This window comes from Topomyia yanbarensis, chromosome 1 (assembly GCF_030247195.1).
Source record: "Topomyia yanbarensis strain Yona2022 chromosome 1, ASM3024719v1, whole genome shotgun sequence".
Classification (NCBI taxonomy): Eukaryota; Metazoa; Arthropoda; class Insecta; order Diptera; family Culicidae; genus Topomyia; species Topomyia yanbarensis.
In genome coordinates, this window is record NC_080670.1 from 135,701,393 (window position 1) to 135,726,899 (window position 25,507).

At 38.1% G+C, this 25,507-nt stretch overlaps 1 protein-coding gene across 6 annotated transcripts in view; it reads right to left on the bottom strand.

Moving 5' to 3' along the window:
• Positions 1-25,507, bottom strand: part of LOC131690236 (glutathione hydrolase 1 proenzyme-like) — a 679,522-nt gene that overhangs the window by 283,996 nt on the left and 370,019 nt on the right. Inside the window, exon 1 of one of the 6 annotated variants that reach the window (XM_058976331.1) lies at positions 20,387-20,500. The exons of the other annotated variants lie outside the window; for them this stretch is intronic. The gene's annotated coding sequence lies outside the window, so the exon portion shown is untranslated. Of the gene's footprint in view, positions 1-20,386; positions 20,501-25,507 lie in introns of those variants that run through there. 6 annotated transcript variants of the gene reach the window in all.

Sequence of the window (25,507 nt, forward strand, 5' to 3'; positions counted from 1 at the left end):
TTCCTCTACCATAGTGTTTAATATTTGAGTTCCGTAAAATGGAATATCTTTGATCACGGGTTATGTACACACTTCGAAAAATTCTTGTAATTTTACGTCATCTTACGCTGACATATGCCAGCGAACAAAATGACTGATTATTATGTTCATTCTTATTTTTACAAGACGCCAAATTATTCAAAAACGTAATTTCACATTTTGCAACGGTAAAATTACGTGCACAGTGGCGTAGCCAGAAATTTGGTTTGGAGGGGGTTTTGATGAAAATCGCAAATTTTTTGAAAAAATGCTAAAATTTAATATGAGTTTGATAAATTATTGAAAACTCAAAAACATAAGTAGTCTAACAGATGTCATTCCAGTCTACAAACAAGAAGGATCAACATGGAACATTTTTCAAACCTCTATAGATTATTTTCTTGTATAATATGTTAATGAAGTCGAAAATTGCGATCTTTTAAGGTGGGATAAATGATCTAAAAAAATTTCAACGTTCAAGATCACCTAATATAATAATCCTTGACTTTGAAGGTTTGACAACTTCGGGAAGTTATCAACATAAAACAGCGCCTGCTTTGATATAGAAATTTTAGTGATTAACTCTCATAGAGGTAATTATGGTGAATTAATTTTTCAAAAATATTAAGAGACATGGTGCCTTCAGCAAAGTTTTTGATAATGTCATTTCAAACAATTTTGTTGAAAATATGAAGGCTACATGAATTCAACATATAGGGATTTAAATGGACTGGGCCTGCTATATTTCTTCTTAGTGAAGAAAAATTTAGGTGAAAACTATTTTTTTCTGCGCCACGGATAAAATTGTTTGAAACAATCATTGCGAGTTGAGAACACAAAACCTATAACTAAATTATGGATGGATGGAACTGAAACTTGCGTTTCGACTTCATCTCGTCACAATCCGACACTAACTTGGTGGGCGGACTAAGCTAGCGCCGAATTGATGCTAGCTCCTGAAAATGGAATCACTCTTTGTGTTTTTGAGTCCGTTTTAAAATCTGGGAATTTTGTAAGCTTCAAAGGCACCTTGAACGCAATGTGAATTTATTATTCAATTACCGCAGAAGAGATTTATCAAATACAGTAATTTCAGAATAGCTTGTTGTAAAGGTTTTCTACTACTATATTTCGATACTCTGAATATGTGGGATATTTATGTCTTTGACAAAGTTGTTTGAAATAGCACTTTCGAAAACTTTGCTGAAGACATTAAGTCTCGACCCAAATTTGGTTGAAGAGTAATTCTTGTCTATAATTACTTCTAGGAGGATTAACCGTCAAAATTTTTCTATCTATTAAATTTGGCAGTTTCGAATGAATGTGATCGTGACCGTTAAAAATTTATCGAGCATTAATTTTACTTTTCTTCATTAGTCAACCTCACAACTTGCAGTACTAGTACGTAGCACACAAATCCTGCTAAGAGGCTATTCATATAGTTGATAATACAACAAAAATCCAATGCTCATAAAACCGATCCTGACCTGCTAGAGACAAAATTACATCAGCTTTCAACTAGTTTCTGAAATGTTATTCTTGTGGTTAACCATATTGAATTGTTGTCTAAACTCTACTCAATATAAAAAAATACATTTTCAGCAAATGTTGAAAAGTATGTAAGTTTTCGGTAAACAAGCTTATGTTTTATATGCAATCAACCTATTCAAATTTAGATTCCCATTCGAAAAATTGTCTCTAATCCATATTTTGAAGCATCTTTCCAAAAATGAGCTCATAATAATTCAGACAGTTATTTTATTTTACATTGAAGTAATTTGACAACTATGGGATTTTGGCTAAGAGATAAGTTACAAGATCCCCTTCCCACAATTTTCCAAAAGTTCTCATGACGCTTTATTTACTCTTTGATTCATTTACTCTTTGATTATATATTTATATGTTTATTCTTTTGCAGGGTCGGATTTGTATGGTAAATACAAATTTGAAACGGATGTATTGCTGATTATTATATTTTTCTATTCTTTCCGAAACTCCCCCGAGACGTTTCTTTTTTTTCATTTCAGGTATGGTTTTATGTGTTTTAAGTGTATTTCTTTTAAGTTTTTTTTCTTTGTTTGTACTATTATATTTCCTCTTTTCAGGTTATTCTCTTCTTGCGCTCGTGCCTTCCCCCTCCCTTATTTACAGGATAATTAGTGACCATACCTCGGGAGAAGCTCTGGTGAGTGCTACCATAAAAATAATTTTTCGCTTAAATTAAAACTTTTTATGGAGTGGACAAAACTTGTTAAATCTGTGCTCAGGCTTGTTTGCCACGTGAAGAGCTGCTAGTTACTTTGTGTTAATATTTATCATCAGTGTGTAGTTTCCTTTCAATCTTGCTCGCTTGCGCGAGACATAGGGTGGTGGATATATTTCCACCATTGTCTACGTATTTTTCGATCGTGTTAAATTTCCTCTACCATAGTGTTTAATATTTGAGTTCCGTAAAATGGAATATCTTTGATCACGGGTTATGTACACACTTCGAAAAATTCTTGTAATTTTACGTCATCTTAGCGCCAGCGAACAAAATGACTGATTATTATGTTCATTCTTATTTTTACAAGACGCCAAATTATTCAAACACGTAATTTCACATTTTGCAACGGTAAAATTACGTGCACAGTGGCGTAGCCAGAAAGTTGGTTTGGAGGGGGTTTTGATGAAAATCGCAAATTTTTTGAAAAAATGCTAAAATTTAATATGAGTTTGATAAATTATTGAAAACTCAAAAACATAAGTAGTCTAACAGATGTCATTCCAGCCTACAAACAAGAAGGATCAACATGGAACATTTTTCAAACCTCTATAGATTATTTTCTTGTATAATATGTTAATGAAGTCGAAAATTGCGATCTTTTAAAGTGGGATAAATGATCTAAAAAAATTTCAACGTTCAAGATCACCTAATATAATAATCCTTGACTTTGAAGGTTTGACAACTTCGGGAAGTTATCAACATAAAACAGCGCCTGCTTTGATATAGAAATTTTAGTGATTAACTCTCATAGAGGTAATTATGGTGAATTAATTTTTCAAAAATATTAAGAGACATGGTGCCTTCAGCAAAGTTTTTGATAATGTCATTTCAAACAATTTTGTTGAAAATATGAAGACTACATGAATTCAACATATAGGGATTTAAATGGACTGGGCCTGCTATATTTCTTCTTAGTGAAGAAAAATTTAGGTGAAAACTATTTTTTTCTGCGCCACGGATAAAATTGTTTGAAACAATCATTGCGAGTTGAGAACACAAAACCTATAACTAAATTATGGATGGATGGAACTGAAACTTGCGTTTCGACTTCATCTCGTCACAATCCGACACTAACTTGGTGGGCGGACTAAGCTAGCGCCGAATTGATGCTAGCTCCTGAAAATGGAATCACTCTTTGTGTTTTTGAGTCCGTTTTAAAATCTGGGAATTATTTGTTTTAAATCCAGTTCCCTTATTTTTTTTGTGAGCTTCAAAGGCACCTTGAACGCAATGTGAATTTATTATTCAATTACCGCAGAAGAGATTTATCAAATACAGTAATTTCAGAATAGCTTGTTGTAAAGGTTTTCTACTACTATATTTCGATACTCTGAATATGTGGGATATTTATGTCTTTGACAAAGTTGTTTGAAATAGCACTTTCGTAAACTTTGCTGAAGACGTTAAGTCTCGACCCAAATTTGGTTGAAGAGTAATTCTTGTCTATAATTACTTCTAGGAGGATTAACCGTCAAAATTTTTCTATCTATTAAATTTGGCAGTTTCGAATGAATGTGATCGTGACCGTTAAAAATTTATCGAGCATTAATTTTACTTTTCTTCATTAGTCAACCTCACAACTTGCAGTACTAGTACGTAGCACACAAATCCTGCTAAGAGGCTATCCATATAGTTGATAATACAACAAAAATCCAATGCTCATAAAACCGATCCTGACCTGCTAGAGACAAAATTACATCAGCTTTCAACTAGTTTCTGAAATGTTATTCTTGTGGTTAACCATATTGAATTGTTGTCTAAACTCTACTCAATATAAAAAAATACACTTTCAGCAAATGTTGAAATGTATGTAAGTTTTCGGTAAACAAGCTTATGTTTTATATGCAATCAACCTATTCAAATTTAGATTCCCATTCGAAAAATTGTCTCTAATCCATATTTTGAAGCATCTTTCCAAAAATGAGCTCATAATAATTCAGACAGTTATTTTATTTTACATTGAAGTAATTTGACAACTATGGGATTTTGGCTAAGAGATAAGTTACAAGATCCCCTTCCCACAATTTTCCAAAAGTTCTCATGACGCTTTAAACACAGTTCTCAATGTAGTGATCAGAGAATATTTTTCCAAAAATATTTTGTGGAATATTAAATTAAATTCGTCAGCATCATTTTTTTTTCAATCCAATTAATTTTGGTTTGGGGGGGGTTTAACCCCCAAACCCCCCCCCCCCCCCCCTGGCTACGCCACTCGTGCAACATGTAAATTTACCAGAACGCTGTGAAATTATATTTGTCTAGTAAACTTTATATATGTATTTACAGTATATGTATTTACAATATGTACATTTCTCCTCCTAGAGTTCAATCCGTATACTTCTTGAGACGGTTATTATGAACCTTCTCTAATCTGTTTCCGTTTTTAATCACGGTCGTGCACTCACTTGGGAGTTCTACGATCCCATATGGGCCTCTCCACAGAGCTTGCAGTTTTTGTCCTGTACCCGTGGGGACGAATTTTACCAGTACCATATCGCCCCACATAGGCTGCCACTCGTTGGTGTTTTTATCGTATAGGTCCTTCCTCTTTTGTTTTGACAATATTAGGTTTTCTCGTGCTTTCTTGTGCAGGTGTTTGAACGTGGACCGTATTTCGTTGACGTAGTCCTCGTAATATAGCCCATCGTTGTTCCATTTGTAAATTGAATTAGGAATGTTGGCGTTTTTGCCATATACTAATTCAAATGGTGTATAGCCCGTCGATGAGTTTGACGTGGTGTTGTATTCGAATGTAAAAAAAGGCAAATGTTGGTCCCAAGTTCTCGTGGCATTTCCAACATATTGTCTCAAGTAAATTTTAAGTTCCCTGTTTAACCTCTCCATTAAATTTGCTTGTGGATGATAGGTACTCGTAGTGATTTTCTTAATTTTTAGAATTTTACAGACGTTTTTCATTAGGGAGCTTACAAAATTTGTCCCATTATCTGTCGCTAACTCCAAGGGAGTTCCAAATTTGCAGATGTAATTCTCAACAAATGTTTGCGCGACCGTTGCGCTTTCTTGATTTTCCATCGGTGCTAAAATCAAGTATCTTGTTAGGTCGTCTTGCATAACTAGACCGTATTTGTTACCCCAATCGGATTCTGGCAATACCACAATGTTCATATATAACTTTTCAAATGGTTCGGACAATGTGGTTGCTATTTTCATTGAAATTTTGTTGGATCGTCCAATCTTGTTCTTTTGGCACGAATCACATTGTTTGACGTAGTTCTCTACATCTCGTCGCATATTTTTCCACTCGAATAGGGGGCTTATGCGTTTCAACATTCTTTTACTGCCGACATGTCCACCCAGCGGAGAATCATGAAACTCTTTAAGAGCGGTTTCTCTTTCTTCTACTGGTACATGCATCCGGTCTTTTTCTGGCGCTAAGAGGATGAATACCTTATTAAATTTCCCTGCTATAAATCGTAAAATGTTTGTTTCTGGTGGCGTTTGTATGTTTCTAAAGGAGATAATTTGAATATTCTTATTTTCTTTCATGTGTTCAGGACAGTTCCCGAACGCGTCAACTAATCCTTGGAAAAATACTTTTTTGTCAGCTCTTGATCGGCTTGACCCATTTAGAATCATACCCCATATTTTTCTGTTTGGGATGGCAAATATTCTACCATTTAAAAAATCTTTCAACCCATGAGGGAGGTCGCCCAATTCGCTCAGCTCTTTATAGGCTGACCTACTATTAACGATAACGAATGTGGCGTCTGTTTCGCTCTCGTCGATCTTGCTTTTTGAAAACCTTAATAGTTTGAAATCTATACGTCCCTGCTCTAGATCATTTTCAAAATCTTCGTGTGTGATTGTTACTTCTAGATCATCTTTTTCGTCCCATTCAAAATCGATATTTTCTAGCCCGTCCATGTGAGGGTTCCATTCGGATTGCTGTGTGTCCTTGAATAGCCCAAATCTTCCCGATGAGTCTGCATTCTGTCTCGTGGTATTTGTTTCGATTTGCTTGTCTATTTGTTTGGCAAGTTTTTCGTCTTCTTCTTGCTGATGTTGCAGTTTCTGTTGCCGTGTGACTACAGCGACCGTGTGAGATTTTTCATCTACCTCAGCATCAGGATTAAGTCTTGATAGAAAATCTGCTACAACATTATCTTTTTCTTGTGTGTAGCGTATGTCCATTTCCAACCCTTGGAGCTTTAAACGAAGTCGTGTCAGGGTGGGTGATGTTTCCTTCAATTTCCAAATAGAGATTAAAGGTCTATGATCTGTGTAGACGATAAATTTCTGATTATAAATAAAATGTTTAAATCTATTCACTGACCATACAATTGCGAGTAATTCTTTCTCTATCATATGGTATCTTCTTTCTGCACCTACCAGACCTCTGCTCGCATAAGCTATGGGTCTATCGGTGGACTTTTCATTAGAGAGTACTGCACCAATGGAATACTCGCTTGCATCTGTTGTGATCACAAACGTATCTTTGTAGTTCGGTCTTACCAACAGAGTATTTGAAGTTAAAAATATTTCAATTCATCGAATGCTTTCTGACATTCATTAGTCCAAATAAATTTTACATTTTTCTTTAGCAGATCGTTCAATGGTTTACGTTTTTCTGCTATTTGTGGTATGAATTTACCGTAAAAATTAACCGTTCCTAAAAACGAACGGACTCCTTTAATTGTTTTTGGCACAGTCATTTCTTTGATGGCCTTTATATTATCCTCCATTGGCCGAATGCCTTCAGCATCAATTGCATGTCCGAGATATGTAATTTCGGTTCTTAAAATTCCTGCCTCAATTTTCAAATTGTGTCTGCGCATAGCCTTCAAAACTTTTATGAGGTTTTCATTGTGTTCCTCAATAGTTGAACCGTAAATGATAATATCGTCTAGGTAAACGATAGCTTTCACACCTTCAATTTCATATAATATTGTGTTCATCAACTTCTGAAATGTTGATGGACTATTTCTAAGACCCATAGGCATTCTTGTAAATTCAAAATGCCCTTTAGGGGTTGAAAAGGCTGTTTTAGCCGCATCTTTTGGGTTAATTGGGTCTTGATAAAACCTGATTTCAGGTCCAATGTTGAAAAATATTTAGCTCCTCCGAGATTATCAAGTATCTCTTCGATCAGTGGGATCGGATATACAAACGGTTTTGTTATTAAATTCAGCGCTCTAAAGTCAACCACGATTCTATACTTTTTATTTCCGTTTTCATCATCCTTTTTTGGGTACGCACAAAACCGGTGCATTCCATGGACTTTTACTGGGCTTAATAATGCCTTGCTTCAACATTTCCTCGATTTCTGCATTTATATGCTTTTTTGTTGCTTCGGGAAATCTATATTGTCTTTTATTTATTGGTACGTTCGACGTCGTCTCTATTTCATGGACCGCCGCGTCTGTAGTTGTTAGATGATTTCCGTTTTGGTAAAACACATCACTATATTCCGCCATTATTGATTCCATGGCTTGGCAAATGATCCAAATTAAAGTTCTCTAATAATTTTTCAGTTCGTTCATTACCACGTAACTGATCGTACTTTTTATTGTCAACCAGACTATAGTCCTGGTTGTCATCCAAGTTTTCTAAAACCTGTTCTTCATAGTAGGAATCCATGTAATTTTTTTCGTTGGACTCATTCGTGTAATTCTTTTTATAGTAATCTTTCTTATTTGTACCATAATCATTAAAATCTATCCCATTTTCTGATCCGCATTCCGGGATCATGCTAGTCATGCACTTTCTTCTGTGAAATGTATCTGATTCAATAAAACTTTTCCTTGACGTTTGATTGTTATTTCTGTTTCCTATTAGTTTGGTCATATATGTTATATGATTCATTTCTTCGTTATTATACTGTGTCTTATCATCAGTGTATTTTGTAATAGCCTCTGTCTGGCATGCCTTCTCGGCCAAAATTTCGCATTTTCGCGTCATGTTTGAGGGCATTTCATCATCTCTTGCTATTTTATTTTGATATCTATTATTCATCCCATCCCTTCCCCCGGGGGTCTTGTTACGTACTTCTTCAATGTTTTTAGTTGAATTCATGTCATCCGCGTTGTTGGGAATATTTTCCTCTTTTGACGCAAAAGTATCAGGACTTTGTATTTTATCTCCATTTGGCTCATTGTCGCTCCTATTCGATTTACGGAGGGCGATGTAGTTCAATTGCTGAGATATAAAAATTGTACATTCCTTAAGAAATATTGCTCCTATAATTCCCGGGACGCACAAATCCTTTACAATATAAAATTTTATTGGATACTTCGAGTTCCCAATTATTAATGTGGTTTCTACTGACCCAATAGTTTCTGATTGTGTCAGATTAAAACCTGTAATGTATAACTTATCCCGATAATTAATAAATCTGGCTCCAACTTTCGAGACCGTATCCCATCTTATTACATTAAGAAACGCTCCTGTATCAAGCATATATTTAATCCTAATGTCAGGCCTTTCTATTGAGGCGATTTTTACTAGTAATTGATGATTTCTGGTACATTCTATGTCCAGTTTCTCATATGGAGGCATGGTTCCTTGGAATTGATTACTCGTGTTTTCTTGCAATGTGGTGGGCCGTTCACATTATATCGTATATTGAGCGACTTAGTACTCAGTCGTTGTCTAGTTGTATTAAAATTTCTTAAATTTTTATTTGTGCTTGTTTTACTGTATGTACCGCAATTTACGCATACTTGTCGGGGTTGTTTAAACGATTTGTCTTCTAGCCTGTTATTGTGGGGGGTCCTGCCATCTATCTGCCCGAACTCCACATCGTTCAGTTTTTTCTTTGGTTTTCATCTCTTCTATGCTCTTACTGGTATGGTGGCCCGCCTCTTTTCCAGTCTGGTTGTTCCCTCCATTGTCTAGGGTTTGAGTCATTCTACTTCCAGAGGGGTTGCTGCTCCCTCCACTGGTTTTGACCAGGCTCGTTTTGCCTCCAACCTGCTTGTTGTGCTTCTCTCCATGGTCTCGGGCCAGGTTCATTTTGCCTCCAGCCTGTTTGTTGTGTTTCGCCAGAGCGCATGCTTCTCTAGTTGTTGTTATTCGTCTGGTAGTTGTAACTACCTCCTGGGCGCCCACTTTCTCCTTGTCGATTTTGTTGGTAGTTTCTCTTGTTGTTTGTTCTTGGTGGCTGATAGCCTTTTTTGTATCTACCAGGCTCGTTTTGATTATCCTCGCGTCGAGGTCTATGGTCGTCGTTCCTATACTGTCTTGGTGGATTTTAAACCCCCGTCTGTCGCCCATCTTCCTTTGAATTTGTTTGTATTTTGTAATAATTCCAGTGATTCCAGTCTATTACCTATTTCCGTCAAATGCTCGCATTCTGTATGTCTTTCCTCTAAGTAGTTCAGTAACTCGACTAGCGGCATTTCACGTTGACTCTGGGCTATTTGCTTAAGGTCTTTATTATATAGACCGCATATGCAGCGTAGCCTCAAGCTTTTTGTCATAGCCCTGTCTACTTCCTCTGGTCCTTCGTCATAATATTCGAGGTGGGTATTTATTTCTATCCCTCGTTTTTTGTACTCTTTAAATGTTTCCTGTGGTTTTTGCCTTAGGGTTTCTATTTTGGTAATTATACCTTCTATGGATACATTATCCCCAAATTCTTTACTCAAGTTCGTCTTTGTTTCATTCCATGTGTCACCTTTGATTTTAGCGATTGCTGCTGCCGCCTTTCCTTTCAATTTCAGTAGTACCACATAAACTAGATCTGTATGCGGTTCGTCTGCTGGTATTTGTTCGGCAAAGTGATCGACGTGGTATAAAAACGCGTCTAATTCATCCCGAGACCCGTTTAACTCAGGGATACACTGAATAGCTTCTGTTTTAGGGAAGCGGTATTCCGCCTCTTGTGCATTACACTGCATTGTGTTGCTTTTTATTTCGCATTTACTGTCTGATAAGCTTCTTTGTTTGGTTATTTTTGCTTCTGATAAGCGTATTTGTTTGGGTATAACTCCTTTTATGTCTAACTTCTTTTCGAGTATTATTGTCCTATCAAGGATTTTTATTGACTGTTCGTATTTTTTCTGTACTATGTCAAATTTGTCGGCTAGTTCATTCCAAACACTAACTTCGACTCTGTTTTCGTATTTACTTAATACTGCTTCGAACTCTTCGAAGGCTTCCTTAAGCAATTGTTTTTGTGAGGATTCCTTGGAGTGTTCTGGCTCTTCCTTCGTTTTTATTTAAATTCTCGTATTCGTGTAAGATGTATTCACTGATTTCATCTAACCTAGACATTTAGGGATTAGTATGTGCATCCAATGATTTGGCCTCCTAGCTGTTTTTTCATTGCTTCGTGGTGCGTCTTACACCGTTTCTAGTGTTCATTATGAGATTTCCGCATATTGTTGGAAGAAAGGTTCTTACGTAGAATTTTAGCTGGTTTGCTGTCGCTTTAATGGGAGTATGTGGGGTTTGAATCAGTATTAGTTCTTCGTGTAGTTTTACCTGGACTATTTCACCCTGCTCTTTGATTATTTCAATAATTTTGTTGTTGTTGTTATAGGGGACTTGTGGGTAAAATGAACAGGGGGGGGGGGGGTAAAATGAACAGGTAGCCAAATCAAATCAATGTTAGTTAAATTTAGAACAAACTTCACAGAAACGTGACCTGCCAAGTATTCAAAGGATATTGAAATAATTTCTTTTGATAAAAGGCTGTCGAATGTGAAATAAATATGATGAAAACCAAAATCGGCATTCATGTTTGTCGCTGATGTTAAATTCGGCATGTAGAATATATGGTCTTTTGTGGTGAAATTTTAAATTTATTGTGAAATGGTGTTACATGACAGTAGTTGAACCTCTTGTAGATATTTCACAGTAATAAGTAGGGATCAGAACAAATCGGCTCAATCGGAACGGCTGTTAGAAAATAAAATGTCTTAGAGGGTAAAATGAACAGGTTGTAGTGGGGGTAATATGAACCATCTTGCTGCTCCAAGTACCAAGCCTCAAAATTAATTGCTAAGTTCAAGTTGCTATATCTTCACTGTTCTCCAACAGATCCTTAAATTTTAAACACCTATGGATAACCCCAAGTTTGTAGATGTGTTTCCATGTCACAGAATTGTAAATTGGTTAGTATAACATGAAAATTTAATTTTTCCGTGACAAGTTTTTTTGCCTACAAAATGCCCTGTGTGTATGCAATGCTCATGAGCCGCTGGGACATCAGCATTGCTCGGAAATTGCTTTTCAACGCTAAGCATTGCATACATACAGAACATTTTGCAGGTCACTAGAAGGTGTTCATTTTACCACCAGCACATATTCATTTTACCCAAACGCTATAAACATGTCTCTTTTTTGGACATGTTTTGAAATCAAGAATAATCCCATGTCGTAAGAGGCGACTAACAACATGCTAGGAGTTCCTAGGCCGAGGTTTTGTTCCGTACCGAAGACTTAATCTGGGCGGACCTTAAGGTTTTCCATATTACCCTCTTTCCAGTCTGTATTTAGTGAATCACTGACATATACCTTTTCTGATTCGCCTTTCTTGATTGTGTACCAACGTTTTAAGTTTCTTCTGGCGGTTGTATATTAGCCGTAAATGACGAAATCTAATTCTACACTAAGTAACAGAATATATTAATATACCGGCACTTCCACGCCAAGGTTTAACTTCCAAAGCTTTGGCTTAAAAACCGTTTTTAAAAAATGGAAACTTTCATGCAGGAAATTTATTGAATTGGCCTAAGATGGAGCTGTCGAATTTCACAAAAAGCTTTTTATGTTGCAAGTGATCTGTAGTTGTGTTAAATTAGGTATTTTTCTATTATATTTGGAACCGTCTACCGACAAATCTACATTTACGAATACCTCCAAAAGTGACTTCTTGAGGTCTCATGAAGGCCTGACACTAGCTTTATGATACTTTTGCTTTTCTAAACAGTAATAAAAATCTCAACATTCAAGAACTTCACTTTGTCAGAAAATGTAGGGCCATCGGAAGCTAAAACTTCGTAAAATCGCACTCCTGGTCCTTTTTTCAGTGCAGTACTCTACGTCACTCGTTCAAATTTGCACCGCTCTTATGGTAGTCGGTATTTGCTAGTATTACTGTTCTCCCATCCATTCTGGTAGTCAAACGGTGGGATAGCAAAATTCTTACAAGTTTCCTATCTCATGCCTCCACGCGATTCTAAGTCTATTGATGACATTTGGTCCTTAGACCGCAGAATGAGAGGGTGCGAACAGAATGAGAGGGTGCGAACAGATCTAGTCGAGAAAACATTGCCGTAAAAATGAATAGTTGATCGGAAAGTAGCCCCAATACGACTAATCTGACTAGTATCTATGAACACGGCTCAATACGTATTGAAAATTCGCCGCGTCTGTTTTTATGAACCTAATTTAAAGCTCCGTTATTGCTAACAAGCCCGTGCATCAGATTAACAATCCTTTATATTTCCCTTCAGTGTTCGGTATTATCGCTCGTATACTTGTATTCCACAAACAATCCGATATGGAAAATAAGAAATACTTTCCTTGATTTATAACATCTCGCGCTATTTTTGCCAGTATAATATGCTGTCACTTGGTAGTTTTCAAGCCAATAAATATATCGTAGAGAAGAAGTAGCGAGTTCTGTCCAAATACTGTTGCAATAAATAGTGATCCGGCCCATTACGCAGATAAGATTAGCTTTTCCAGGCAATACTCCCACGATCGGCTGTGTGGAGTTCAAATTGTTTTTGTTTAGGGAACATAGTATACTCTCGGTAGCCGGCTGCCCAGAGTTTAAAAATAACCAAAAACTAAACAAGATCATCTCTTTTTCGAGTGATCGTGCACTCGAAGACTAACTAAACAACTACCTAATAAAATATGCTTTACAGGTCGCATCGTTTGCTTGGAGCGAATCCTAGACCTGATACCCTTCCAAACCACCAACTCCGCGACACCTATGGAAGAGTCTGATGAATCGTCGTCCTTCCGTTAAGTAGGTGGAGCATCAACACTTCCTGTCTACCTTATCCTTTATCCTTCCCCGTGAACGATGGAGATGGGGGCGGCCGGCAATGATGGCTATCATGCTGTTGAGGTTTTAATATGGGTCGGATTGGTATGAATTCCTACTTACCACTTCCTAAGCAACTCTTATTAGATAATCAGCAGTCAAACATGATGAAGTCAGTGTGCAATCCGCCAAAATCATCGTCACAACGCAACGCAACGCAACGCAACGCATGTTTTGAAATCAAGAATAATGTTTGAAAACTTGTGTTTATGTCGAAATATTTTCACCAAATATGTACAAAACATGTCTAACAAGAAACGTATGAGGTGATTGTAGTATCTCAATCACTTATTAGTTAGAAAATAATGACTTTGCTTAACGTGTTCATTTTACCACCAGTTCCCCTATCTTCTCCCGCTATTTAATTATTTCGTCATCAACCACAGTCTCGGTCTCTTCGTCGGTACCAGCTGTTTCAGTACATGGCTGCTTGCTAAAGTAAAATGCTTATTCTGCTACGTCCGTTCTCGCTTCATCGGTGTACGGTTTCATTTACTTCTAGTTCGTCGTGGTATGGTCGTCACTATATGTTGTCATAAATTGTCGAGTATATTCAACGTGTGTGGTGGATTAATTGTCAAAACTTGGTCGAGAAAATTAAAGGCTTTCCAAAGAGTATAGTGTAATCGCGGGCATTCGCGGGCGTCGCTGTTGCCATCGCATTAGAAGTTCGAATTCAATGAAAATTCATGACGAACAGTTATTTAAACAATTACTAAACCAATTAGTGGCTTATTTTTGGTGATTTTACGATGTAATTTAATCACATGGATAATTTTGGTGAAGTAATGCAATGTACAAAATTACCCGTTCCTTCTTCGAAAAAAAAAACGAAAATAGCCAGATGTAGTTCCTATGATCCTACTATCGTGGCGTAAACGCTCAATAAAGTTAATCTTTTTATATTGTCCCTGCGTAGATAAAAAAAAATCTTTTTCTCACTTACCTGAGCTGCATTGTTGATCTGCTCGTTAGTTCCTGTCGAGATGATGTAGATCGATAGTTTAGCTGGTGGTTGGTATAACCTCCCCCACCAAACTGAGGAACGACACTCTAAAGTGCCGAGGTAAGCGCCCGACTTTTTCTATCTCACCCTTTTTCGTCTGTTCTTTTTTTCGTGTTATCCACCTGACACATTGAGAGACACTTATCAACTCACCAAATATATATTTTTACCTCTCACTTTATTTTACGCTTACTTTTGTAATTAGTTTTATTCGATAAACATTAATTACTTCTCTTCTTTCAACTTTTTTTTCGAACAAGATTATCACTCGAGTTTGAGGCGGGTACGTCAAACTAGTCATTTGATTCCGACGATAGCTCGCATTGCTCGCTTATGGCTCCGTTTGCCGTTTCACTCTGCGCACAATTTTCTCAACCCACCAACGCCTGTCTCGATGTTTTTTTTTCTCTCTTTGACGATAGCAGTCGGTAAAATGCCAACTTATTCACTAAAAAACGCTCAAACACTTTCAAAATGTAACCTTTCTTCTCACTTTATGGTCTTTTTTTTCCTTTACCATTTACAATTCCCACTTTTGTACTAATTGTCACTTTTTTCGACAGAGTTGCGTTTTATTCGTATACACTGATCTGAAGACATTGCTGATTTTAGGCTCCAGTCATAAATGCGTCCTGCAATCTCTCAGGATTGCTAAACCGCTGTCACCACATGCGCCTACCCGCAAAGGCTACTCCCGCGCAACACGTTACCAACATAGTATTCCCTTCCTAACTCGGGGAAAACGCGGACGGAAAAACACAAAAGTCAGGTTTACGATTCAGGAAAAAGATATACCTATTACTCCTACTTTTTGTACACATCTGTATAGACTACCCTGCTCGCGATTCTTTCGCGCCTACTTGATCTACCACTTGAATTGATCTCGGTTGTTGGCAGCCAGAGGTACGCATAGTACATGGGGCCCAGCCTCGATCGTGTTAATTGGAAAAGGAAAAAGCCTTGATTCTAAATTTTCTGAAGTTTATATAGTAAATTTCTTGATTACTTCAGCAAAATTACAATTATTGACTATCTGTCCCTGTTCAGCATGCGATTGACATTATATTTGTATTAGTGTCGTATGGCTTTCGATCTTTCTCCTTCGTATGTAACTTTTGTGTTAACGTATTCCTATTCTCCTCTATCCTAAAGTAACTCTTGCTGTCTTCTGTTATTTTCCGAAGGTTCCCCGAACGTGAGTACTTCCTAATTGGTTTAGTGTTAGTGAGCCTTCGGCTCTCGCTAGACCCTCGTGTTCTCCTGTTCTAACTAAAGCTATTCGTAAGTAGTTGAACGCTCTATTTCCTGAACATACATAATCTTACTAAGATACATTATGCATTTGTATCGATGGGCTCACAATTATGAAAGCGCCACTACTATGTAAATAATTACTTTAATTAATATTGGCACAGCCAAATTCTATTCAATCATAAAAACACCTGCAGCCGGTGTCATTGGAAATCAATTATTTACCGCGGATACCTATAAATAATCATTAATTCTACGAGCAACACAATGACTCACATTCGTTATGCTATGTGCACGGGACTTAAGCCGCTGCGTTTGCAAATTCGCTAGTGGCGAGTTCTTTCAGGTCAACCTCAGAATTGTTAGTTGCGCAATTTTATGTGTTTACAATTGTGGGGCTGTTCACTTGTAGTGAAAATTGGTGAGAAACGTCGTCACATACCGGTTGACCCGTTGAATAAGCTAGGTAAACCACCGGGGACTACATCGAGTAGATAGCGACGAAAGAGGGGAACTAAAAGGCTCACGAAAACCAGCATAGATATCGGGAAAATTCACCGAAGACGGAAACTTGCTATCGCTAGTATGTGTAGAAATATTCACGTTTTTTATTGAAAATAGGTCTTTTTCTAATGCCGATAACTTTTAAACGGGCAAAAACGAGCAAACCACTTGGTAAACAAATTAAAGCGCAGGAAAGGAAAACAAATTCTGGAAAAATCATACCTCCCCAAGGCGGCCCTCTATGTAAATACTCGAGTTGAAGTTTGTCTCATTCCGTCGTCAAATACATAACTATATAATACTATTAGTGAACGTCGAAGGGTTAAAGTCGCAATAATTAACCTTTCTTATTTTTGTGAGCACGTCTTGAGTAAATTGAAAGTTACAGCTGTTCAAAAACTCAATGCTAGAACTGACAATTCCATTGCGCTTACTTCATAACACATGTACAAAGTCCTTATATAGGAAGGTCCTAGCTTCTGTGCTCGTGTGTATGACAGAGTCTATGAGCGAATGGTAGTGTCTACGTCATCAATACTACATTTCAGTATAAATTCTTCAAAAGGGCTAATGAGATTTTTGTAAACAAATTTATTTCGCTCATTACTCCGCTGTCGAGTCGGATTTCATGAAAGATACACATGAATCAACATCTTTACCCTTGGTAGAATCAATTTCAAATGTATTCTGGGTTGAAAATATAGCAAATTAAGAGAAATCAGCAAAACAAAAGTTTGTTTACAAATCTTATTAGCCCTATTCTAATGTTGATATGGATTTCATAGGTTGTCCCTGTTTACTACCGCTGACAGTTTTGATGCATGCTAGGAGGGAATTAGGCGCACGTGCATCCAAATGGCGAGTATCAAATGCATTTGATGACGGAAAAAGACAAACTTCAAGTCGAGTATTTCCATAGAGGGCCGCCTTTGGGAGATCTGATTTTTCCAGCATTTGTTGTTGTGTTGTGGTTTGTCCGTTTAAGAGTTATCGGCATTGGAAAAACAGCTATTTTCAATTAAAAAACGCTTTTAATCCACCTAACAGTGTGATGAAACATTTCTCATAACTCTTATAACTCTCTTCGGATATTATATTGTTTGAGAACATTTAGAACTTGATGCTTCGCGATGTTTTTGATAACACATACTACATGGGATAGTGGCAGGACTCAGAGAATCGCTCAAATCAGCATAGGGCAACATCAGTGCTAGAAATCTCAAACCAAATCAATGGGAAAGCAAAAAAAATGGCCCATAAAATAGACATACAAACGAATTATTGCTAATGCTCTGTTAATAAAATATCTAAATTCCTCAATCAATGCATTGTGGTGAGAAAACTGAATTTTCCTAAAGGGGTTATATATTGTACTGAGCCAAAAAAAATCGAAGTTTATACTTTACTCAAATTTCCAACGCGACTGAGAAATCAACGCTTTTTCTGAAAAAAAGCGATACTAGCAGTGACACCATTCAAAGAAAATCAACAGTGAATATTTCCAGATTTGGTTTTATTTCCTATTTAAGAACTATTGTGTTTTTTACATCCTGATTGCATGATTCAGTGATCGAGACCCAAAACTTCATGAAGTATTTGAAATTATTAAATTAAAATTTGTTTTTACTGTTGAAATTGACAAAATGATAGTATCGCCCCTTTGGCGATTGTTTACTTTTTCGGTCCCACTTATCAGCAGTGAAGTATTGCCCTAACGTTTTTTTACAATAACTAACGTTTTACATCACCAATTTCGTCCGGGTTTTTAAAACTTTAAATAAACAAACAAAAATACAGTTTCGCCCGTTGTATTTTTTGCTGTAGTTTAAGAAAGCAATATCGTAGAATCCAAATTTTTAGGCTAATTTGTTGCGTTTCAAAGCCCTATGTATAAAAAAGCCTTATGTTTACATTTGTAAGTATCGCCCTTTTCACAAAAAAGCGTTGAAATGAAATCGCAGCTCCTGATATCACGCTATCTCTGAAGTGCATGCGTGCATAGTTCCAAATTTTACTTCGACATCGAATTTTTCTAAAGGTGACTTCCCAGTAGTATCCTTGATTTGAATTATTATCGCTAATCCTAATGCCAAAGAACAAATAAAAACCTCTCGAAAACGAACCGTTTGGAAAAATCATCATCATTACTGGAATTTTCATTTTCACGAAACTTTTCGATAACCTTCCGTCACTTGCATCAATGCACTGGGTGCACAATGCTCTGAAAATCTAGCAAAATCGTCTTAAGGCACCAGCGGGTCTAATTCAGAGCTATCTGCGCGGCGAGTCAAATCTGCAAAGAATACTAAAAATTAATTTCTATTCCATAATTTTCAGTTCAGCAATTCAAGAGATCGTGCTCACCGCAAGCCATGAAAAATAGACTTCGTTGTGAAGCGATGGTCCCTATTTATTAAAAAAAATCACGGGTAAATAAAAAATAAAACTATTAAAAAATTTCAAATAGTTTATAATTTTCACAAACTTATTAGGAACAATTGTTTAATCTCTCGTTCACAACATATGTAATGAATGGATTCGCTGACGGATTGCAAACCGATGCTATTTATATGGATCTATCTGCGGCCTTCGACAAAATCAACCATGATATCGCAATAGCGAAGTTGGACAAACTCGGCATTCATGGACAACTTCTGCGCTGGTTTCGTTCCTACCTCGATGGAAGGCAACTCCAAATCAGCATTAAGGACTGTCTATCTGCACCATTCTTCGCTACATCCGGCATACCACAAGGAAGCCATCTCGGTCCAGTAATATTCCTCCTCTACTTTAATGAGGTCAATTTCACATTACAAGGACCCCGCCTTTCTTTCGCCGACGACATGAAAATTTTTCAACAAATACGGAATAAAACCGATGCCGAGCTTCTTCAGAGGTAACTGAACAGCTTTAGTACGTGGTGTGATCAAAACAGAATGGTTTTAAACCCGAGCAAATGCTCAATCGTTACGTTCACGCGGAAACGCCAACCGACTCAGTTTAACTACCATTTCTTCGGCTCGAGCATTCCAAGACACTCTCACATCAAAGATCTCGGAGTCATCATGGATTCGGCATTAACATTCAAACCACATACGTCATACATCGTGGATAAGGCATCACGACAGTTTGGGTTCATCTTCCGAATAGCGAAAAACTTCAGGGACGTATATTGTCTTAAATCGCTTTACTGCGCGTTGGTCCGCTCAACGTTAGAATATTGTTCAGCTGTTTGGAATCCGTACTACCAGAACGGGATTGACAGAATCGAGGCTGTCCAACGCAGGTTCATACGCTTCGCCCTTCGTCATCTCCCATGGCGAAACAGATTTCAGCTGCCGAGCTATGAAAACCGTTGCCAGCTAATACACCTCGATAAACTCAGCATTCGGAGGGACTGCTCTCGAGCCCTGTTCGTCTCGGACTTACTCTCTGCCAGAGTGGATTGCCCTACAATCCTCGGACGTCTGGATCTTCAAGCCCGCGTTCGAGCTCTACGCAATAACTCCCTTCTGCGAGTTCCGTTCAGGAGAACCAACTATGGTTGCCAGAGCGCTGTTACCGGACTCCAACGAATTTTTAACAGTGTGGCGACGGCCTTTGACTTCAACAGGACGCGGAATGCGATAAAAGTGAAAATGTTGTCAATACTAAAATGTAATTAGTTTAAGCAACCACCATTGGGGCCAAGGGGCCTGTTGGTGAAGGTAATAAACAACATAAACATAAATAAGCTTTCGTAATATTGTGTAGGAAAAAAGCTGAAAATTTCAGTATTTTCTCTATCTGCAACATATAAACCCTTAAGTACACCTATTATTTGGTATACGAATTGGAATAGGTTCGCCAAATTTTGGAAAAAGCCTATAAAATAACCCCTTGAAAACTACCTAAAAATTGTTGTAGTTCGATGCAATAAAAAAATCCCCAAAAATGAAATGTACCTATTAATATGAAACACAGTGAATAATACATACAATAGAGACCCATTTTTATAAATTTTTATTTTATAATAAACTGAAGCTGTTAAAATATTCTTCCCGTCCCTTGATGTAGTCTGATAACTATTTCTGATTATGATGAACTTTTTATTTTTGCATATATCCATCTTCATGATAAAGAAAACATGCCCAAGAAAAGATGTACTCGAATTCAGTCTTGTTCGTCTGCTAGAGCCCATCAAACATATGTTCATACGTGGCAGATAAAATCGGGGTTTCAATGTATTAAAATAGATATTCAGCATTCGAAGAAGTTTCTTGTGAACGAGTGTAGAACGACTTTGTTTCTACTATATATTCTGATTGTTTCTACTTACTTGAAGTCAGCGGCGTAGCCAGAAATTCGGTTTGGCGGAAGTTTGGTGAAAATCGAACTTACGGCATATTTCCGAAACCGTAAATCAAATGCTCATCAAAATCGATCAGGACCTGCTAGAGTCGAATGGAAATCGTCAATTTTCATAAATTTCTCTCTACATTCGGAAAGTGTTATACTCGTTATCAATCATATTACGTTTTCGTCTCAACTCAACGCATTCCCAAAATAAAAACCTGTTTTAATCCACCTTGTGGTGCAATTGTGCTTTTCTCATTTGTCCAGACTACGATTCCATGGCTGGTTATGTTCAATACAATGGTGGAAATGAATATTACATGTTGAGATACTATGTGATACTGAAACATCGCTTGAAACCAGCGGCGGATCATGGAGAAAGATGCGGGAGGTCCGGGTCCTGCCGAAATTTTTCAACTTGTCAATTTTGAAGTAGAATAATTCTAACGTTTCAATATGGGGTCCCGTTTCAAAAATTTCAGTTGAGAAATTTTCCCAGGTTTGAAATGCGAATATCTTCCGTTCTACTGATCGAAATCGTAATATTTTTGCACTATCTGATCGGAAATTCGTTGCACGTATTTCGTATTAAATTTCGGAATTGCCAGCATATCTCACACAGAGCCGTCAAAAAGGAGCATGTAAGCGTTTCATTACATACGGGAATGTTATATATACAGGTCACGCGAGCTTGTTTTGTATCAGTGGGTGCTCGCTTACCACGCGTGCAACATGCTCGTCCGGACGGTACAATGAGCAGTATCATGTTTGCGTTCCCGTACCAAGCGTCATCGCAAGGTTCTTCGTGATAAAATACAGGGAATCCTCAAATCCGCCATTCGGCCTCTGGCTCGTCGTGGTGGTGTAAAATGCATCTCCGATTTAATCTACGAATGCTGATGGTATGCAGGAAAATATCATCCGAGATGCCGTGACAGAAAAGTTCGCCAAGCTCGCCATCTCAGATGGCACAAACACCCCAGCTCCAAGTAAATTCCGAATACTGCCCAAACAAAAGGCCCTTTTCAGAGCCATTAATTTATCAACAAAGAATCGAATTGAAATTTTGTTATTACAAGCATCCGAAAGTGGCTTGCCAAGAGTGTTCGATGGTAAGTGAGCCACTTGTGAACAATATCGTCGATTTCACGTAGAATGACACAAAATAAAAAGTTATCATTTGTGTGTTTGTTTACAGTTTCATGTTTACTAGGCGCATTCAAAAAAGGTTTCAATTCTCAAACATTATACCAAGGTGCCGTATTACATTACTCTTTTTACCCTGAGTGTTCGATAACCTCCGTATTGGAAACACAATTTCAATTTTGTTCTTTATCAAAAATATGTGGTCGACCAACGAAGAGGTGGAGCTACGAAGAACACATATTGAGGACAACACAAAAAAGGACGAGCTTACATTGTGCTGTAGTCAGGTATAAAAAACTCAGCATGCTGTTGTTCACGATCAGTTCGTTTGCAGCATCGTAACTGAAACTGTACATCTACTTCTAAAAGGTGCTGAAAGAGGTTCATCCAGATACCAGAGTCTCGTCGAAAGCCATGAGCATCATAAACACATTTATTAGACATTTTCGAACGCATTGCAAACGAGGTCTCCCGCCTGACTTATTACAACAAGCGCTTGACAATAACCTCCCGCGAAATTCAAGCCGCCGTCCGTTTGCTGCTGTCAGAAGAGTTGGCCAAGCCATCTCAGATGGCACCAAAGCTGTTACAAAATACACCAGGTCCAAGTAAATTCCGAACACTGCCCAAACAAAAGGCCCTTTTCAGGGCCATCAATTTATCGACAAAGAATCGAATTGAAGATTTGTTACTACAAGCATCAGAAAGTGGCTTGCCAAGAGCGTTGGATGGTAAGTGAACCACTTGTGAACAATATCGTCGCTTTCACGTAGAATGGCACAAAATAAAAAAAGTTATTTGTGTGATTTGTAGACAAGTTAGTGTAATGATTCAATTTACAAAAATCTAACGTTTTCTAACGTTTCGATATAGGTGCTCCGTTTCGGTCAGAATGTTGCCTGTTTTTTCTAAAAGTGAAAATCTGCTGTTGTACTGAATGAAAACCTTCGATTTTTGCGCTGATTGGAAATAGTTGTGACTAATTCTGGAGAATATACAATTACTGAAAGTAACGGATTTTGTGAAAGCAGTGGTTGGTTCATACAATTCGATTCCAAGCGAGCCAGACTAGTTTTCGTTGGAAGGTCCACCTTTGACAATAGAAGTAAACTATTTTATTTTGAATTCAACTACAACTTCCTTGAAAATAGCATAGCTAAAAAACTTTTGGGAAAAATGCGTGAACTTAAATTTTCCACTATAATGGACTCTATTGCCCCCGTCGCACAGCATCATCAAGATTGATAGTAATTCAAGACGGAATGAAGGGGGAGGGAGGTTGTAAGGCAATTGAAAACGAAAATTTCATTTATATCTTACTGGAATATAATTGGCTGGTCCTGAAAAGAACTTGTAGGTTTGTGGTTTATTTTGGGTCAAAATTTAGGCCCGCCTGATTTCTGATAGCTGTGAATTTCTCGCAGGGCGACAGTTTCTGTTCGGTAGCGATGAGGCTTCTTAACGCCAACCGTGACTGGGGCACTTTTACACGGCCTTCGTTGCTTACTGCGGGGAGGTTTTACTCCGGTGGACTTACGAGCGGTCTGTTTGGTACGGGCCATGTAGCGAAAAATGCTGATCTGCTACTTCTCTGATGCTGGTAGTAGGACGACGGTCAAACGCTCGTTTTCGTGCCTTCATTTATAAAAGTTCAACAATAATTTCAAAGAATGTTGCAAATTGACAACTTGATAATTCCAAAAATACTCCAAATAAACTATGTATGTGCAAAAGACGAAAAAATCGCAAAGAAATTGCTGTTCCAGCACAGAATTACCTGTCGGGAAATGGTTTTTTGGCGGGTAAATTTGCTCGTTAGAAATGCAGTTCGTCGATTGGCCCATTCAGATTCGCAATTTCAATTTTGTTCATAATCAAAAATGTGTTATCGTCCTGAAAAGGACAGTTTTTACAGCAATATGCATTTCATTTGCGAGTTTCAGCGTTCGATTTATGCTTTCTTTTCGGTCTTCTTGGGCAGTACTATTGATTGGATGTTTTGCAACACACCACCTTGAGCATGATCACTTGTTTGTTCAACTTTTCGATGTTACGAATCGTGGGATAATTCGTCTTTTTGTTGTCACGGGCGGTACTTCCTTCCAATTTTAACACTTTAACAGCAAGGTATTCCATTACAGCTACTAAGTAAACGGCACTCCGACGCGTTCAACACAGTTTGCTTGTGTATCGACCAACGATGGGGAGGAGCTACGAATAACACATATTGAGGACAACACAAAAAAGGGCGAGCTTACATTGTGCTGTAGTCAGGTATAAAAACTTAGCATGCTGCTGCTCAATATCAGTTTGTTTGTATCGTCGTACCATATACGTCGATCTAAATGTTTCCGAACATTGTTAAAGGGCACAAGAAGAAGCGGCCGTCCGTTTGTAGCTGTCAGAAAAGTTCACCGAGCACGCCGTCTCAGATGGCACAAATATACTACAGTCGGGTCTCCTACTACGCGGATTCCTACAACGCGGCTTCCTACTGCGCGGATTCCTACTGCGCGGTACCCGCGTTGTAGGATACCCATAGCTTATGGGATTTCGACTAATTGGGGCTGTGGCCGATTATTTCGTCCGTCTCAACATGTAGCGTTATACTTTCTTTGGCAAAGTTGTTGTACTCACTTGGGCCTACAACTTAGAGTAATTGGGTATCCAATTAGTTGACAACTATGCCGCCAGGGGCGCTATGAAGAAAGAGTAAATAAATCGAAATTCTCGTCGTAAATTCGACTATCATCAAATGGATTCAATGTCAAATATATTGTTCACGAATAAGATCGCCCCTAGTACTGCAACCCTGGATAATAATCCTCTCAACATCTGATGGTCATCTCGCCTGTACTATCAGTATGTGGACATCGATCATCATGAGAATCCGAAAAAGAACGAGAGACTGGATTGAGAGCTTACTACACATCGTGCGAAGGAAGATCACCGGCAGCACCATCTGCACCGTCGCCCGTGCTACTACCCCGGTGGGGTGATAAGGAAGGCTGATAAGAGCGTGATCGATACTCAACCCGAGATAAAACATCGAAGGAGAGCGATCCCGATCGTGCTGCACTGGTCTGCTGATGACGTGCTCGGATCAGTTGCGGCAGTTGGAATTAAACCAGGTCACGGACTACCACGGGTCGAAGCCCGCCCGTCGGAATTTTAATTCGTTTAGATTTAAGTGTAATTATAATTAAGAATAAATTGCATGTTCGTTAGAATAAAAGTGTTGTTCGGAAAGTAATCCGGTGGCCGTTTTAAAAGTGCGTTTGGTGTGGTTCCTGCGGAGAAACTCTTGTCCCTTTGGAAGGATTTGGCACTTGGAGTGACACAATTGATTTTGCATGCTGGATGCATGCCCCTTTCCCCATCCACCTGAAGCTTCACCCGCTCGATGTTGGTTTTGGTGATTGCCTCCGCACCCGCTATCGAAGACCCTGCCAGGTAAAGGACTAGAACCCAACATATATCAAGACCCTGCTTATTTTGAAAGGTGGTGTCTTCGGGGAATTTATAAAAGAAGTCCAGAGCTTTTGGATGGTAGAAAGTATAACTCGCAATTACCCCACCAGGCGGCGCTAGTGCTAATGCAAATATTCAACACATGTTAAAATAATTCTATATCTCAACATCGTGATGAGATAGAGTAGTACTGTCTTTAGCAAAGTTGCTCGAGAGGTCGAGGACTGCCCAACGGTAATAGATTAGTTTGGAATACTCTCACTATGCGGCGCTAGTGAGCGTAGAAGCTTTCAACATATGGTGGATTATGATATATCTCAAAAGTCTAATAACTTGGAAAAATGGTATTTTCGGCAAAGTTCTCGAGGAGGTCAAAGGCTACTAGATTATGGATAGATTAAATTGGAATGGACCCGCCAGGCGGCGCTAGTGAGCATTTTCTTTTAAAGCATGTATCTCAAGATCATGATAATTTAGAAGGGTGGTG